Source organism: Trachurus japonicus, chromosome 7 (assembly GCF_045865225.1).
Source record: "Trachurus japonicus isolate A0001 chromosome 7, Traja_1.0".
NCBI lineage: Eukaryota > Metazoa > Chordata > Actinopteri > Carangiformes > Carangidae > Trachurus > Trachurus japonicus.
The window spans coordinates 4,068,040-4,083,378 of record NC_140913.1 but is presented as its reverse complement, the minus strand read 5'-3'; the positions used below and the strand labels follow the sequence as shown (position 1 = coordinate 4,083,378).

At 38.8% G+C, this 15,339-nt stretch overlaps 1 protein-coding gene across 2 annotated transcripts in view; it reads left to right on the top strand.

Annotated features, from left to right (window-relative positions):
* LOC146984030 (IQ motif and SEC7 domain-containing protein 1-like) overlaps positions 1–15,339 on the top strand; it is a 229,221-nt gene that overhangs the window by 69,405 nt on the left and 144,477 nt on the right. The gene's annotated exons all lie outside the window — the stretch shown is intronic.

Genomic DNA, 15,339 nt, shown 5'->3' with positions numbered 1-15,339 from the left:
TTTATGCTGCGTTCACATGGAATCTGGCAGATGGACTACAGCCACGGGACGGAACGCGATAAAACAAACAAACGGTCCAACAGAACGGCAAGACGGCAAAACCATACACACATGACGTACAAATTATTGTGTATTATTTAATGTTATTATCATGTCTATACATATATAACTATAAAATTCAGATTTCTCTTGATATTGCATTGCAAACTGAAACTTATGTTACATTTCCTCCAAAACGTCACATCCAGTTGTGAATTCCGTGGCGGTGGACGGTAAAAGTTAAAATATTTTAACTTTGGACGACATTGCCAAAGTTTTACCGTCCTTCTCTCGTCCACTAAAATGACATCCGGTTTGCCGTCTGCCGGACTCCATTAGTTCCGCAAAAGAAGAAGAAGAAAGAATATTTTGCACACGTATCTAGTGAGGTAGGATGAGTGGATCCCAAGGAGCAATGCTGGCGGGGTTCATGAAGCTTGGTCTGTGTGTATGATCCTGTCAGAACAAAGGTCAGATAATTGGGTTTTAATTGACGTGGTCAGAGGAGACAGTGCTGCCTTAATCGCTCCGGTCCATGTAAACACACTGTGCACCGACTTTCCCCTGGCAGAGAGGGAGCTCATGGAGGTGGTGATGAAGGGAACGACAGAAGTCAAACAGTGGAGCCCTTTGTGTCTTTTCTCATCCTGTCGATCTGTTTTCTTTACGCTGTCATTTGTCTGTGTGTTTTAACTCTGTAGCTTTGACTCCCTCCTGCTCCTCCTCTTTTCCTCTCCTCCCTCGTTCCCTTCCAAAAAAAAAAAAAAGAAAGAGAGAAAAGGAAGGCGAAACATCCCTGTGATTAAGTGCCAAGTAAATCAAAGGAAAGATGAAAAAGAGAAAAGTCTCTTGCCTCATCGCCAAGTAAGATGGAAGGGGGTATTATCCTCCTACGGTAGTGCCAAGTTAAAGAAAAGTCTCGGACTCCCAAACCCTCGAGCAGATGTAATGTTTTGTGAGCAGAAAATTGTGTATGCTGTATGAGCAAAACTACCTGACAACTCCATCCTGTCACCCTCAGCGGAACAATCAAACCAACATCTATGTTTTCTCACCTGCAGTTGTGTCTTTTGCTTCTTCTTCTTCTCGCAGCGTGTAAATTGAAAAAGCAATACATTTGTTTTCTTGTGTGTGAATCTCCCTGCGAATGTAAACTCATATTGAGTGATGAGGGGTTGAAACTGAGTGACGAGGAGGCCGACAGCTAACAGGTGATGGGGAAACGAACAACGCACTTTGATCCAAAGTTTTATATCCAGCTTGATGTTGAAGGTTTACAACACGAGACTCATATTTTCATGTGTTTGAGAAGAAAAATAAAACTTGAAATAACAATGTTATCTATAAAATATCTCATCAACCATTAAACATTTTTCAGGGATCATGATTCAGTGAAAGAACAGTTTAATTTGAAGTATTAGACATCAACAAAGGTTTTTCAGTCTCGAAAGCCCATGTTTTCCACTTTTACTTTGACACGTTGATCCATAAAGAACTGTCAGCCAATCAGAAAAGAGGAGGCTCTGAGCCTCTCTTCTGATTGGGTGACTGTTTTCTGTGTGGTGCAATGAAAATATAGCAGATTTCAGGGAAACACACAGAGAAACCAAATCCTATAAGGTTGAATGTGGAGCGGCTGAGGGCAACGACTATATTGTGACATCACAAAGTCACAGGAAGTCCTGACGGCTGGTTTTAAGTTTTCTGAATTCAGGCTGTGTGCATTTCTCTGTGGACTGAGACTTTGATACTTTCACACTATTACTATAGAATATAGACCTGCTTCGAAATAAATAAATAAAAACACATGGACATCTATCTACCTTTATATAATGGGACCTTTAACCTTTTTCTTATTTATTTAACATTTTTTATGTTTGAAAATGAGTAGTGCTGAGCCCGTTAACAGTTTTCTGAAAGTTACACTAAGTTCCTTTATGTGGCGTCATTCCTGCCAGTTCCTTGCTCACACTTTTTTGTGGCTCTATCATTGTTGTGTTCATAGTTTACTCATCACTGTGGGAAATAATCAGACATGATGGTGTTGTTGCCGTGTGTGTGATGTCTGATCATTTATGGTGAATTGGGTATGAGGCATTCAATATTAAAGAGCTCAGTGCTCATTAAAACAACATCTACACTGAATGACAGTGTCACCGACCTACAGTAGGCATTCAGGTTTACAGCGCAGAACGTAGCAAACTGCAGTGACAAACTACACAGACAGACAGTCCCATAACGCTCATGTTCTCTGTCGTCCTCATAGCCGTCTCTCTCATACACACAGACCCTCTCTCCAGCTGTGTCTGAAATCACTCTCTTAACTGCAGATTGCTCCACGGTCAGCATGTGTCTGTGTTTGGAGTGTGCAATTCATGCAGGGCCCCCTGAAATGTCCCCCAGTGAAACAAGAAACAAACTTTTTTTTTTACTGCCCGTAGAAAATGCGGTACATTTTATAGGGGGGGGGGATACTAGGTCATGGCTGTGCAACATTAAACTTGTGGAGGAAGTTGTCAAGATCATTTGATAAAGTAAAAGCACAAACGCATCACAACAATAGCACTGAAAGTCCTGTATTCAGAACCTTAACACGTTCAATTCAAGTGAGTGGTCAGGTCAGTGGTGTGCAGGGGTCGTATTTGCTGCAGGCCTCAACTTGATATACTTCCTTGGCATGAATGATCATTCTAAAATTACGATATTATTATTATTATTATTATTATTATTATTATTATTATTATTATTATTATTATTATTATTATAAAAACACATTACTATTATTCTTTAATTTAATTGTTTTTAGTTTTGGAGTTTCTCTTCATAAACAATTAGCCTATACTATTGGTTCAAATCCGACTCTTAACACAACAGATTGTATTGTACTGAATAGGATGTGGTTGAGGATACAATGAAAATAAGAGGGATAATTTAAATCAAGGTGGAAATAATTTTACACACTTAACCTTTATGTTATTGTCAGAAATGCAGTTGAAGCTTTTACACACACACATACATACTGTTTCCTCACCGTAACTAAACCAGAGGTAAGAGATTAAAAACATATCACATGCTTTTTGTAGAAGTCCTACAAAGTGGAATAAATTGGTGTTTCTATTGTAGCCTACTTAAGAAGTTTCCACCTCTTCTGCAGAGGTACACTTTTAATGTTTGTCATAAACTGTTAATAAGTGAATAAGGGAGTAATATCAGACACAGTTTATGTTTTCTTTCTCTCCCAGTCTTTCTTGACATCTCTTTACCTCCTGTCTGTTACTCGGTAGGCCTATACATTGTAAAACAGCCACTCGCATTTTAAATGTGCTAGAAAACAAGACAACTGTCAGCAAAGAGACTTTTTCTTAATTCAGATGTGAGTTTGGTTTAATCTGCCATCTTTTTTTTTAACATCCATCATCACTTATGGTTCGTCAGGTTTTTTTTAAATCCTGTACATCCACATTATGAGGCTCTTTCCATCACATAAAGTGCTGACTGTCAGTGAAGCTGTAGTGATGGATTGTTCGACTCCATTCAGAAAAAGGATGAGAGGGTTTTTCTGAAGAGTAGGCCGAGATCAAAATGTCAAGTCCTCGTCATCCTGTCATCTCAGTGTGCAGGGAAATAACATGATGTTGTAATGTGGGCTACCACCGTTTCTGAATAGACTCTACCACACTCTGCACTACAGCCAGACGACATGCTGCAAAATGAACATCAATCAGTGTTAGTGCATTAGTCATAACAGCAGATGTTAGCATTATTCACTTAATTTGAAGCTAAATGAAGTAATTGGACTGTAGAATACCTGACGTTTCCTGTTTAGAGGCTGTTATTAAACAACCAGATGACAATGATGCACTTTTATTTGAATGGCATTCTGTAGACTGACACATAATGTTTGACTTGAAAAGATGTGGCGACAATCAGTGTAGTATTCAGGAAAAAACTGAAACAAGACAAAGCTTTAGCATGACAGTTAGCAACTTTAGCGACAGTAGGTGTTTTACACAGTTAGCTTGCTTAAAAGAATATCTACTTTTTAGTCAGTGATTTGTCTGGCTAGTGTTTAGCATGGCTATTAGCATCTCGTAGCTTACACTTGTGTGTGTGTGTGTGTGTGTGTTTGTGTGTGCCGGTTTCCGTCACAATACCAAATTTTTAGTTTCATTAGTTGTTCAAATTGTTGCCATCACAGTTACTGGGTAAATTAGTGCTGTACTACCTGTATTTAATTAGCATTTAGAATTGATTGCTAGCTTGTCGTTGTTTTTAGTTGTTTGCAGGATATTTATAATAACTGTTTGGCACTTAAAGCTATTAATTTCAGGACCAACATAAATTTGCAAATGTTTGAATTGATCCTAAAATTACATTAGCTATATTCTGCTCAGTTGTACCAGTGTCAGGTCACCACCGCAGAGAAAAAAAAGTAGTTTTGGGCGAACAGTGTCCCCAATCAACAAAAAAGGGATTTTAATTATTAGTTAGAAAGGTTTTCTAATTGTCTCCGATACAGGATGCCTAGACTACAAGGGAGCTTAGTAGCCTAGTTTTCAACACTGTAGGTCACATCAAATATTAAAGTCAGATAGGCTACAGTAGTGAGCTTTGATGCTACTTTTAGCCTGCACCTGTTTATACTTTGGAAAATTGAATTTTGGAACAATTGAAACTGTTCCTGGATTATTAATTAGGTGTTTTTCCATTAACCTGTTTAATTATTTTGAAACTGTAAGTTTATGGAAACTTAATGGAAAATAATGGAAACACAAAAGTAGGCCTAGTTTGCCAGGTGTTTTTTCAGACTATTCGACAAAGCAATATTTTAAATATTTGCCTGGGTACCACTTTTTTTCACATTTAGGTCACGGCGCCTGTTGCATGAGGCCCCAGGGAACGAGTTCTCAGCCAGAGGTAGACTGCTGAAAATCTGTTGTCACATAAATAGGAATAACGCAAGAGTATTGAAACGAATGCATCTACTGAATAGATCTTTCAGTGGAAACGCAGACCAGTCGCAATTGTACTTTGTTGACTTTTCTACAAAATCACTTATATGTCGGAAAACACTGCAATGGGAATTGAGCTAGTCAAGAAAATAAGACCCTGCGATTCTCAGGAATACGTTTTTTTTATGTTTTCTAAACATGTGTGGAGATTTTTTATAGTCCTGAAAAGTCAAACTATATCGTAAAAATATGTGTAGGCCTATTACTTATTATGCATTCTGATTTGACTGAGCCATGACTCCAAATTTGACTCTATCAGGCGCTGGGGTTTTATAAGTCTCATTGTCACCTAAATGGTTGCTGGAACCCACCCAAATCTGTTTCTACTGGTACTGTCTGCTGTGTGTGTCTTTTTGTATTAGCTTGCTTCAGTTATCTTCAGCTTCTCTGTTCACAGAAGTGGCCATGATTTTTATTTTTTAAAACCAACATTTTGTCAAAGCTGTGAGCTGCAAGAGGCTGGAAGCCATGCAGAGCTGTTTCGCGAGGGTGTTGATTCTCAGTGGTACTGGCAGTACTAGCATCCCTTGGATAATCTGGATTCTTTTAATGCAGTGTGAAAGAAAATTGCTTAATACATTTTAAATGAAAAATTGACATTAGCTTCTGTTCCTCAGTTATATTTACCCAAAGTAGTTAGATAGACCACCAATAAATATATTGTTTTGCTTTTTAGTTTGTTGTTTTCACAGATATTTTTGGTCATTCTTTGAAGACTCACTGGTGCTAAACACAACTGCACACACGCACACACAGACACACACACACACACACACACCCAACACAGCAGAATTCTGCACTAATAAGCAGGGGCCATGCAGGGATTTGTTAACTACTACAAAACAAAGCTGGACGTCAACAATCAAATTGATACAAAGTCTCTTCATCGCCAATAACTACACGTTTAAGGGATGGTTATATACAACTAACAACCTGATCAATCAGCCAGGATCAATACATGTTTATATTGATCTTCCATAGAGCTGCATTTTTCTGTTTTCTTCTGTCTTTTTCAAACATCAGTGTATAAAGCCATAAAGTATCATATAAGAGACTTATTCAATCCTCAGTGACTTCATGTAGAGTATTTTACTGTAACAATCTGAATGAACCAGGTGTCTGTACACCTTTATTTGAGTCTTTTTGCCTTTATCGAGTTGCAGTTTTCACAGATGATTAGCTTTTTGCCTGTTGCATGTTTTCTTTTTCCTCTCGTTTTGCTTGTTAGGAGACAACCTCCTTTATAATTCTCTGATTTTTTTTTTTTACTGCAGTTCATTACAACTTGTCACCTCTCATCTACAGACAGACAAACAGACAGGCTCTGCTGGTCTCTGTGGTGATTATATAACTACTTTCCTGCACACAAGATGAAGGCATCTGAGTCATGTTGTACAGTCAGGAGTGTGTGCTGTGGGAGAAGGGAGCCGAAGTTGTCGTGTTGCTGCTGTTCATCGAAACGTCACAGCGATCCAGTTAGGTCTTGGGTAAATTTCTCTGTAGCCTTCGTTACCTTTTAGTTTCTTTGCAGCCAAACTTCATCCGTGCTGCTGCGACCCAGTTTCCTCCCCCAGTTGCACAAACAAGGGCAGATTTTTCCTCTCATTTTTGATACAAAAGGCCAGAGAAACAAAGGAAAACTGAGAATGAGCACTGTGTGATCAACTAGTTAAATGCCTTTGTTCACATTCTTGTTGCAGAAAGGCCTGTATTAGATCTTATCACATGAAAAATCTAAAACAAACATCTAAAACAGACCTGTTTTATCGACAGGTTTGTCCTGGAGTGTATCCCCTTTTACATATCTGATTTTTCAAATTATTCTAAGTTGTGCATAATTTACGTCCATGTAAAGTTGCTTGCAATTGTCTTTGTTGGTTCTTTACTTAATGATACATTACTTCTGGTGATGCACTGCAGTGCGAAGACATACAGTGAATGTTGGATTGACCAACAGCGTCCCGCAGTGTACACCCTGTGTTTTAACAGCATTGGCTTGATGTGTGACTCTGGTGTGAGCGAGGCCTGCTCAGTGTTTCTGTAGGAGTCAGGGTGGCTGTGAGTTTCTCCTCTGACTGAACATGAACTGCCGGGAAAGCTTTTTGAAGTGATTGGATTTGTATTCTCTTATTTGGCAGAGGCAGGTGACAGGCAGTTCTGAGCAGTTTGTCACCAAGTATATGTGTGTGTGCGTGTGTGTACTCTAATATAATAGGCAGGGGGCAGCTGTCACTCACACCCTTTGTAAACTGATACTGTCTGCACATCAAATCATCTTCTGACAATGTGATTCTACTTAGTGCCACACTTATTTGAGCGGGGGGTCATGAAATCAGCTTTAACAGTGTATGCCTCATAAACTTCTAATGGGTTTTATATTTAAAGGTCCACATTTGGCATTTTTGTAATGTTGTTTTTTAAGTGTTGATCAATTGGAAGATATATTTATGGTTTTAGGAACTAAAATCCATCTCAGTGTAGTTTCACATCTCTCTTTAGTCTTCTCTCTGGAGCAGGTTAGTGAGCCAATCAGAGGAGATGGTGAGGCTGTGGGCCTCTCTTCTGATTGACTGACTGGTTTCTGAGTGATCTTATTTAAAAAGAAAATAATAAATACTTGAAGATTAAGGTCAACACTCAGATGGTGGGCTCAGGTGTACGAGGTTCAAGGCATGGTTGAGGACAGTGACTACTTTATTGTGACATCACAAAGTTACAGAAGTCCTGATAGCTTATTTTAAGGGTCACTTTCTGTTTTTTTTTACCTGAGGCTTTGTGTTTCTTTCTTGACTTTAACAGCATTGATATAGAACCTGGACCTGCTTTGTAATCAAAAAACACAATGGACATCTACCAGTGTACTATGTAGTCTATGTTGTCCCACTTTCCAAATACATGCAGCTAAATTGTTTGAGTCTGGGACTCTAAATTGTTACGAGTCAGTGTGCGTCTGTACTGTATGTGTCAGTCCTGTGTTTTTGGCTCTACAACCTTTTTAGAGCCAAACACAGTTTCTATTGTTTCTGTTCCTTGTCCAGTATCACATTGGCTCCTGCAGGTACAATAATGGTAATAAAGTCGCAAACACTAAACACATCAACACATTTGTTTACAACATAGTTCATCTGTTGTTCTTATAGTTTATAATCTTGCAATACAATATTTGTTCATAGCAAAAGATGCATTATTAAAACCTTAATGGGGACATTTGCACACAGAGCTCCTAGGTAAGGTGGAAGGAAGATTTTCTTTTGGCTCATATGTTTAGAATATTGATTTTGTGTTGATCTGTTTAAACTTGTAAAAGACTTTGTATCAGTAAGTTTTAGCAAATGTAGCTTTTCTATATTTTCTTATGAGCTGGACATCAACACACACTTGTTGAACACAAACTAACAGAAAAAAAATGTGAGGTGGGGTTTTTTTTTTTGTTGTTGGGTTTTTTTTTCCCCCTTGAGAAATGAAGTCCAACCTGACCAATTCATGCTGCCTCTGAAATCCTGACTATGCTTAGTTGGATCATTCCAACTGGTGTTCATTGGACACATAAAGACGGGAAACTCTCATCTGACAGCACTTATAGATATTACAACATAACGGGAAAATGTTCAATTCCAGTCTTGCTTTTCTTTTCTTTTTTAAATTTTCCGACAGAAATTCTTACATCCAATTTACAGCAGGTTATAAATGGGCATGGGATGACTCTTACCGGTTACTGTGGCAACAGTCAAAAGTCATCATAATTTGCTGCTATGGTGACGAAACAGAGGTTTGGGTGGGAGGTCGTCATGTCAAGACGAGAGTCGACCTCAGTAACTTCATTCAACCCCGTAATGATACGTAATGAGAGATTTGCATGTACAACACACACACACACACACACACACAGTCGATGGCCCTCCCTCCCCTCCTCTCTCTCCTCGTGCTGCTTCGCCTCTTCTTTATCACTTTTTCCTTTGATTTCCAGTCATTTGCTGTTTTCTTCTTGATTATATCTCTCTCTGTGTCTCATGATGTAAATATACAGATAGTCATTCTTCAGTCTGTTGACTTTATTCTTATGTAAATTATTTAAAAAAGAGATTGACCATGGATGATATACAATATACTATAAAAAGTATGAAATACAAAATAAATCTATTATCCACTGAAAACGCTGAGAATGTATATGATGATGATGATGATGATGATGATGATGATGTGACGATGGAAGGGATGATTGCTAATGTGCGATGATTAACAACTGTCATGATGATGATGAAGATGAAGATGATAATGATGATGTCATGACGATGACAGTGGTAAACAGTGGTGAATGATGAAGATTAAGATTAAAAACTCCTATGATTCTAAAGAAATCCTTCACGGAGCTGCCTGTTTCCTGTTTTATTCCTGTTTACAGGTGTTGGAGTAAATAATGCAGTCAGTCAGAATTGACTTAAAGGTACATTGTGTAAATTCTCCTGTTATCTATTCACGAAAATCGATTATTTGGTTCAAAAGTCTGTTTTTCATTAACCAGTAATCCCCCCCATCAACAAAGTGAAGTGTTCCTTTCAGCTCTGAATGAGCCGTTCATATCATTCATATCTCCATGGAGCGGGTAAGCTCGGTGCTGCTGCCATGTGGTTAGCATGTCGAGTGAGTGCACATCCGTTACAAACGCACCAGACAGATTAAACTACACAAATATACACATCATAACGTCGTCTTTGATGTATAACGTTATCTATTGACTGATTTCTCACCGACTTCATTGTGAACAAATGCACATAGCAGGAAGGAGGGTTAGCAAAACAGCGAAAACACGGCTGGACTTACATAGTTCCTCCGGACTCATTTTAAAATTGTTCTGTGTTCGCAAGTAACGTCCTTTCGACCATGATTTAAATTTTAAAATTCGCTTTACAATTAAATTAAAGCAGAAGTAAGTGATATATTTGTGTTAATATAAGTCTTAAATAGTTCTATCTTCCGACAGCAATCACTTACATAGAGTGTTTGGTCTGAAACACGGGTCTGTCAGTCACTCTGCTCTGCTCTGAGCCGAAGAGAAAACATTTATCGTATCCTACAGTTTTTATCCAATGAGGAGAGAGAACGGCATGCAGGGCTGTGTGTGCAGCCAAGGGACGCCGTGAATGTGGCGACGTAGGGACGAGGACTGTTATGGTGCGTTCAAGGAAACTCGTATTTTTCCGACCGTGAAGTGGTACCAGTTCGATCTGGTACGAGTTCACCGGTCGGAAGTTACGAGTGGCCGTTATAGTGACTTTCACCGGTAAAACAGGTCGGAAAAACACGAGTGGGTTGCCTGGAACGCTACAAAGTCGTAAGTTGTGACTTGAAGCTGTAATTTACGATTTCAAAAGCCTACCTGGAACGCAGCATTAGCGAAAACGACCGGACCACTTACTTCTGCTTTAAATCAAAATTCAGACTTCCACATTGTTCCTTTCCAGGTCAGAGAACAAACGCCTCAGACTCCCTCTAATGGATCTATTATAAGACCCATGCTCCCTCTACTGTTGTATTCTGTGACTCTCATACTTCATAAAGGCTCAGTTCTTCCCTTAAACAGCCAGTTCGTGAATATTGTTGGGGATTATTTTGAGCGGTGATTTGGTGCTTTAGGGAATTGAAGCAAGATGAAATAAGAAACAGCTGTAGAGAGCATTATTTTATATGTAAACAGGGTTCCTACGCAAGTATGGAAAGTATGGAAAAGTATGGAATTTAATTTTATAAATTTCCAGGTCTGGAAAAGTATGGACAATGGAAACTATTGTATGGAAATATCTTTATCTTAATACTTATCTGGTTTTGGTCTTATCTGAAGTCATTTGGGTTCATTATTTTGTATGCGCTATTCTACCTAGCTACAATCTCCAGGACATTATTTGGTTACATAATGGCATACACATTCAGAATAATGAGAACAAATGATGATTTATTTACATGATACACATTTATTTACTCAAATATCACACAAATTATTTGAATTTTTTTTTACTGGGAAGTCTGGAAATTAGTGTCTGGAAAAAGTACAGAATTTGGATTGGATTTCAAATGTGTAGGAACCCTGGAATAAAAAAACCCACTGACTTCATGGTTCATGGTGATGAAGGAACATGTTGCTCAATACAACAGTGGCTCACTGATGTATTTTCAATAGTTTTTAGACAGTAATGGAGTTCCATGGCTCAGAGGAGAAAGCTACAGTACATCAGTGTTTGGATGCAGCAGCTCTCTGGGCTGTGGGCGACAGGTGGGCTACAGTTGCCTTTTAGCTGCCTTCTATAATCACCAACAACACATCAGGACAGTTGACAAAGCTTTATTCTCCCCTCTGAGCAGCATATGTGTGTCCCAAAAGCCCTATCATATTCACACCTGTCCCCCTGTAAACAATGGCAGGTGGGAAACCAAAATGCTTCACACTGTAGGCATCTAAAATATGACACTATATATTATATATAATATATAAATATCAAATTATACAATTGATAATTAAATGATTAAATAGACTCAAATTAAGCTACATTAATTAATAATATAGTGTACTATAACTAATGTGCATTAATTAATAATATAATGTACTCAAATAATAGGCTATTGCACACTTAATAAATGACACAAATCCATAAGGCAAACTTTGAATTAAAATAATCCAAAATAACTAAGGTTAAAGGGACATTCATCATTGCTTATTTGGCGGAAATTTAAGAAAATACTGAATATAATCACCTTTATCTTTTCAGTAGAGATACAGCAAACCAACACTGGGCCAGTTTCATGCAGACAGTCTTTGACTATGAGCTCATTGTAAGTAACAGTCAGACTTATAGATTCATATCAGAATTCACATGTTGCATGAAGCAGTTTAATTCTTGACTGTCATGTTAGTCTGAGGATAAGGTGTCTTATGATTTGGGCTTAAAGTGGTCAGTCTTTGTATTAGACTTAGCTACCTATCTATTATTATTCTAAGAGTACATTTAAAGTGTTTGAATCCAACATGCGTGCTCACTCATGTTATGTCATGGTGGGAGGAAGAGCGCTCTGACTCACGTAAACGCCTTCAATCTGCCCCCGGCCGAGGCCGAGGTCAAGGGGAGGCGACGGGAGCGAGCGCAGCGAGGGATAATTCGATTAAAGTCTTAGTGAGTGAGGAAGAGGAGGAGGTGGTGGTGGTGGTGGGAGAGAAACACAGATCGAACTCATTCACACTTCAGGATAAGACACATCAACACTTTTGTCTCTCGGCTGCCGGATCGAACTGGATTTCCAACAACCTGACTGGAATACAAACAGGCCGCTGTCGAGTTTGAAAAAACTGCAGAGGGGGCACATGAAACAGGAAGTAGGCTGCAAACAGCAGGAAGTACCTTCAGGGGTATGATTGGGGGGTCGGCTGCAGACCACAAAGCCCTGACATTTTCAAGTGGCTCGATGAAGCTTTTATTTGACTGATTTTATGACCTTCGCTGACTGATGTGACCAACACAGACTAACTGCAGGCTATCGCTCGCTGGCTAATCTTAAACTCAGGGTAGTGTGACCGGACGGAACCAGCAGTGGAATTAAAAGTGGATAAAAATCAGGATTCTCGCCTGTTTTAGTTATTTGTGCTTCTGGCGTCTCTTCACTTCCAGTCACTTTAAAGAGAGAATACTTTTATTAAAAGGTTTCACCTGCTAATGATGCAGCTAATCTGTAGCCAGCAGCTAATTGAGAGGATGGATGAGGTGGAAATGGGCCATGAGTAGTGTGATTTAGTGCGTTTGTTCCTCTTACGCTCTTGCAGCCAGTGTTTCAGCCTTTAAGGGGGTTTGAATCTGTTTAAACAAACAAGGTTCCTATAAAATGGGTTTATCTGCTAGCAAGGGAGCTAATCTGTAGCCGGGAGCTACGGCAGCTTCCCACAAGGATTAAATCTTTCAGCTTGTTAGCCTACTGACTTAGCAGGCCTCTCGCTGGGAGAGCACTCCACGGAGAAATGAGCTGTTTCTGTGTCTGCTTGTTTGTTTCAACAGCTCCAAGAGTCAGTTAGCTGTGTGCTAACTGTGGCAGGTTACAGGACAACTGAACCCACAGGCTACTGATCTGGTAGATGGACATTGACTGATGAGATTGACTGGAGGTGAATGTAGCCAGCACCGGTGTGCATTCACAGTCCTGTAACTGACCTTCACATAAAGTCAGGGTTGTTGTATGAAGTGTGAGCAGTGCTTACAGCAGCCATCTATGAGTAGCCTATCACGTTTGCATCCTTTGGTATTGATCAAGTAGAATTGATTAGTCCATGAAGGCCACCTCTGATCCATGTCCCGTAGCTACAGCACCACAGTAAATGTGGATGATATTACATCTTCCAGAGTGAAGCAGCACAGACTCAGACTCCTCTGATTCATAAGCTGATTTCTTCACTGACTTATGATTTATTTGACTAGACTGACTGATTATGTTTGTGATTATCTTCACTATCCTGCAAAATAATCTCTTGATCAATCAATTATTAAAGTTTTCTCATTCAGATGTTGGGAAATAAAATAAAAAGTGATATCTTATATTTAATTTATTAAAGTATCTGACAAAGTAATAAATAAATACACATGTGAGAATCTTAGGATTTTGTACTTGAAACAGTCATTAATCAAAAATAGATGTTTCTCAATAGCTTTGTTAATCAAACATATCAGATGACACATGAAGGTGTCCCATCACAACTAGGACTGCACCTTACAATTATTGTTGTATCAATCAATGCACTGATCATGTTCTAGGTTTTTTATTTGATCATTTCATCCATGCAATATCAGTGTTGTGTCCAAAAGCTATTTAATTGAAAAATTGAAAAAAAGCAAATTCTTACATGTTTGTTACAACATTGAACCGGTAAATGTTTGTCATCGTTTGAAAAAGGACTTAGGTAATTAACTGATTGATGTTGATCAACCACTCAATTAACTGATCAATCGTTGCAGCTCCAAAAACATCATTATTCCAGATTTTGTGTAATCCAAAACAGTTCCAAAATCACTGAAGGACAGCCACACAGATCATCACTGGAAAAAAAAGGAAGAAAAAAAAAAGACCAACACAGATAAAGATTAAATTCTGTACATTTTCTGATGATTAAAACCTGGTTATAATCTTGTCAGATGTGAATCCAAACCAGAATTCTTAATTCCTGTCAAATTCAGACCAGATTGATCAGATTACAAGGTCTCAAGTGTTTTTAACCTTTGTCCCCTGAGGACGAGGCTCTGTCTTTTCCAAGCTCCTCGTCACACTAAGCAAAATTTAAAAAATGTCACACGTCTCAGATTAGTTTCATTCTAATCAATAACTTACTGTATTTACATTTCCCCTTTCATAGTGAAATCATGTTTGATGTGCTGAAAAAGAAAAAAAACCAGATGGATGCAGGTGCAGAGTGAACGTTCGGAGGCAGCCGTTTGTTTCTCTGCTGTTTTCATTAACTCAACATGAAAACTTAATTATGTCGTTACCTGAGGATGTTTTCTGAAGGTGTTTTATCTCCTTCAGAGTCGCTGTAATTACAGTTAATATGTTCAAGCAGGGACAAAAGTTTCCCATTTCCTGAACGCTTCATAACGAGGTTTTCACCCGTGTTGAAAGAATCAGCTGGATATTTTAGTATACCTTTAAAACCCAACTAACCAGGACTGTGTGAGCAAATCAGTCATCATTTTCTTAATTATTGTTTATTTCAAATATCAGAAAATGGTGACAAAAGCTGAATATCAACCTGTTGAACCTGCTGACATGTACAAATGTCTTGTTTTATCCAAACCCAAAAGATATTTAGTTTACCCAAAAATTTCCATGGTGTTGTAAAAAGAGTGAGTTAATCACCTACAGTTTTTGAGACCTTACTTGGACTTTATGAAACCTTTTGTTTTTACTGAATGACTCAACTGTGTGTTCGCCGGCATTAGTCTAAGCGACTGACAACAAACTTATGGACTGTTTAATTCATTGCATGTTTAATAAGACCGTGCACATCAGTGGAGTGAAGTGAGAGAGGAGCCGAGCTGCTGGGTGACTCTACATGCTGGAGGCTCATGGATGATGTTTTCATCCCATCTTCAAGGACGCACAGCAGAGAGACAGAACACCTCCAATCATCACCTCTAGGGAAACCGTGGAAACAAATGGGTTTTAAGAGGCAGAGCCCACGGCACCCGTTTCTGTTTCCCCATCTGATCCAGCTCTGTATACCAGCTGCCGGCTCCTGAGATGTATTGGAAGTGCAGTTTAA